The following is a 3,786-nucleotide window of genomic DNA, read 5'->3' as shown; positions in this document are numbered from 1 at the left end:
TTCAAGATACAGCTACTACTATACACATACCACTTTTTGATATCCAACAGTTGAAAATTGTTAAACTATTGTGAAATTTTAGAAGGAGTAAGGTTTAAACCAAAATATAAACTATTCACCATGAAAGTATTTTATTTCATTTGCCATCAACTTTCCTATGATATATATATATATATATATATATATATATATATATATATATACACATATATAAACATTCTCAATACATACCATCTCCTTATTTATTAAGTGCATGTATTTCATATTGAATGCCTACATATTTCAAATTAAGTATATATATATATGCCTTATGCCTTGGACATATATATATATATATATATATATATATATATATATATATATATATGTATGTATGGCCTAGGAGTACAGAGAAAATTAATATAGATCAATAGAAGTAGAATTTGAAAACAAAAAAATTAAAGTAATTTTTAGCTAGCTGAAAACATTAGCACAATATTTCAAAGACTCTGAGCAACATTGCCCATATCAAAACAAGCATAGATGTTTCAGAAGTTAACAAGCAGCAAGATAATGTTGTGCTGACGATCATCATTTCTGGAGTATGTGCTACCTCACAGAAATCTAATAACTCATTAATCTCTCCAATATCTGCCTGCTACTCATTTAAGGCATCTGAGTTTTAATATTCTTTTAAATTTATTGTCTTATTCATGGCCTTTGGTACCCGACATCTATGACTAAAAATTAAATTAGAGCTCTACCTTTTAAAAACGTCAATATACACACTGGTTATTAAACTGTTAACTAAATCTCAGAATGCTGTGTCTGCTTGTCTGAAGCACAAATTGAGATCCAGCCAGTGTCTTTTTTTTTTTTTTTTTTTTGGTCTTCGTTTATCATATTTTTTTTTTCAAATTTTTTTTTCCATTTTTTATTAGGTATTTAACTCATTTACATTTCCAATGCTATACCAAAAGTCCCCCATATCCACCCACCCCCACTCCCCTGCCCACCCACTCCCCCTTTTTGGCCCTGGTATTCCCCTGTACTGGGGCATATAAAGTTTGCAAGTCCAATGGGCCTCTCTTTCCAGTGATGGCCGACTAGGCCATCTTTTGATATATATGCAGCTAGAGTCAAGAGCTCCGGGGTACTGGTTAGCTCATAATGTTGTTCCACCTATAGGGTTGCAGATCCCTTTAGCTCCTTGGCTACTTTCTCTAGCTCCTCCATTGGGAGCCCTATGATCCATCCATTAGCTGACTGTGAGCATACACTTCTGTGTTTGCTGGGCCCCGGCATAGTCTCACAAGAGACAGCTACATCTGCGTCCTTTCAATAAAATCTTGCTAGTGTATGCCATGGTGTCAGCGTTTGGATGCTGATTATGGGGTGGATCCCTGGCTATGGCAGTCTCTACATGGTCCATCCTTTCATCTCAGCTCCAAACTCCGTCTCTGTAACTCCTTCCATGGGTGTTTTGTTCCCAAATCTAAGGAGGGGCATAGTGTCCACACTTCAGTCTTCATTCTCCTTGAGTTTCATGTGTTTAGCAAATTATATCTTATATCTTGGGTATCCTAGGTTTGGGGCTAATATCCACTTATCAGTGAATACATATTGTGTGAGTTTCTTTGTGAATGTGTTACCTCACTCAGGATGATGCCCTCCAGGTCCATCCATTTGGCTAGGAATTTCATAAATTCATTCTTTTTAATAGCTGAGTAGTACTCCATTGTGTAGATGTACCACATTTTCTGTATCCATTCCTCTGTTGAGGGGCATCTAGGTTCTTTCCAGCTTCTGGCTATTATAAATAAGGCTGCTATGAACATAGTGGAGCATGTGTCCTTCTTACCTGTTGGGGCATCTTCTGGATATATGCCCAGGAGAGGTATTGCTGGATCCTCCGGTAGTACTATGTCCAGTTTTCTGAGGAACCGCCAGACTGATTTCCAGAGTGGTTGTACAAGCCTGCACTCCCACCAACAATGGAGGAGTGTTCCTCTTTCTCCACATCCTCGCCAGCATCTGCTGTCACCTGAATTTTTGATCTTAGCCATTCTGACTGGTGTGAGGTGGAATCTCAGGGTTGTTTTGATTTGCATTTCCCTGATGATTAAGGATGTTGAACATTTTTTCAAGTGCTTCTCTGCCATTCGGTATTCCTCAGGTGAGAATTCTTTGTTCAGTTCTGAGCCCCATTTTTTAATGGGGTTATTTGATTTTCTGAAGTCCACCTTCTTGAGTTCTTTATATATGTTGGATATTAGTCCCCTATCTGATTTAGGATAGGTAAAGATCTTTCCCAATCTGTTGGTGGTCTTTTTGTCTTATTGACGGTGTCTTTTGCTTTGCAGAAACTTTGGAGTTTCATTACCAGCCAGTGTCTTATCGTGAAAAATGTGGGCTTTCAGAAGTAACGTTATTTATAATGATATTTCACTTGGTCTTACTTTGACTACTAGTTCTTCTTAGAGAATCAATTACAAGAGTATTTTAGAAATTCCTGGCAATGGGCAAAGACAAAGCTTGTTTATGGTGTTGTACTTATATCAGACAGGGGCAGAGCAGATGGCAGTCCTTTGTTCTTCTCACCTTGATACATGGCTTGGTGTCCAAAGCTGTCTTATGCCTTGGACTTATAAAAAATCAAATCAAATCAAATCAAATTCATGCAGTGCAGCTCAGGAAGAGGGAGACAGAGCTCTACCTATGTGCTACCCACAGACCTGCCCTTTACCCTACGAAACAGGCAGGCCATAGTTACTCACTTACCACCATACCAAAGCAGCTAAGATGGAGAAAGGTCACTCAGAGGCCCACCAGCTATAAGGCCATCCTACAACAGGAGCCACCACAATGTGCAAGTGTGTCCTAGTCAGATGGAAGAGTAAGAGAAGGGAAACAATTTGAGCATTTTGATGAAAGGTGGAACTGGAGATGTGAGAGTGGAGAGGAAGAGCATGTCATGAATGGCCAGATCTACTTGGGACAGTGGTGAGATCCCAACAAGATCTGCCACTTAGGCCCATGTCTCCAACCAAAGACACAGTGGCCGGGGTTGCTGTGGATTTCAATGGCTTATATTACCATTACAGAACATGAGATGTTCCTAGTTAGGGCAGCTGCCTGAGGTCACATGGACATCCATGGGCTGAGCAAAACTGGACCATCACTTCACTGGTGTAGGTGTGGGGTTGATATGTCTTAATTCCTCACTACTTCCAGTAGCAGGGAGAACTGACCCTGAGGTTGTTAGACCAGGAGCCGACTCCTTGGGTGCAGCACTTGGGAGAGCATGCCCTGAGCCTCTGCTTGATAATACAATGGAGCTGGAACTTAACGGTAAGGCACAGGTGTGCCAGACCCAAAGTTGTGAAAACAGAAGAGCAGGCCCAGCCCCTAGCATGCTGCAGCTCTTAGAATTATGAGCCATGAACCTAGACTGGGCAGCACAGTGGAGCTGACTCTGGAGCTATGGGTGAGGGTGAGCCAGCCCTGAGGGAGTGAGAGCAAGAGGGCTTAACTTGCCTACTGCTTATGGACACTTGGTTGCCTAGCATGAGCAATGCTAGACAGTTCAACATGGTGTTGCAGATGAGGAAGATCCAGAGGGCTGAGGAGTTCAGTCAGCTACTACCCAATCCTCTACCCAGTGCTCTGAATTAGTTGGTCCACCACCAGATCTCTATTATCTGCAAATGGTTGGAAAACATGAAATGGCCAGTCCTGCCGTTCCAAAGCTATATGATCTCCGTGACACAGCACAACAACAAGATAATCAGAAAGAGTCCTGTGTAA

At 41.0% G+C, this 3,786-nt stretch overlaps 1 non-coding gene across 1 annotated transcript; it reads left to right on the top strand.

Moving 5' to 3' along the window:
- Nucleotides 1-2,486: 2,486 nt before the first annotated feature.
- LOC115489833 lies at nucleotides 2,487-2,630 on the top strand. Its single transcript, XR_003954785.1, has one exon. It is a non-coding gene; the product is annotated as a small nucleolar RNA SNORA48 (small nucleolar RNA).
- Nucleotides 2,631-3,786: the final 1,156 nt, after the last annotated feature.

This window comes from Mus musculus, chromosome 3 (assembly GCF_000001635.26).
Source record: "Mus musculus strain C57BL/6J chromosome 3, GRCm38.p6 C57BL/6J".
NCBI classification, from domain to species: Eukaryota; Metazoa; Chordata; class Mammalia; order Rodentia; family Muridae; genus Mus; species Mus musculus.
This window is presented reverse-complemented; position numbering and strand designations above follow the sequence as displayed.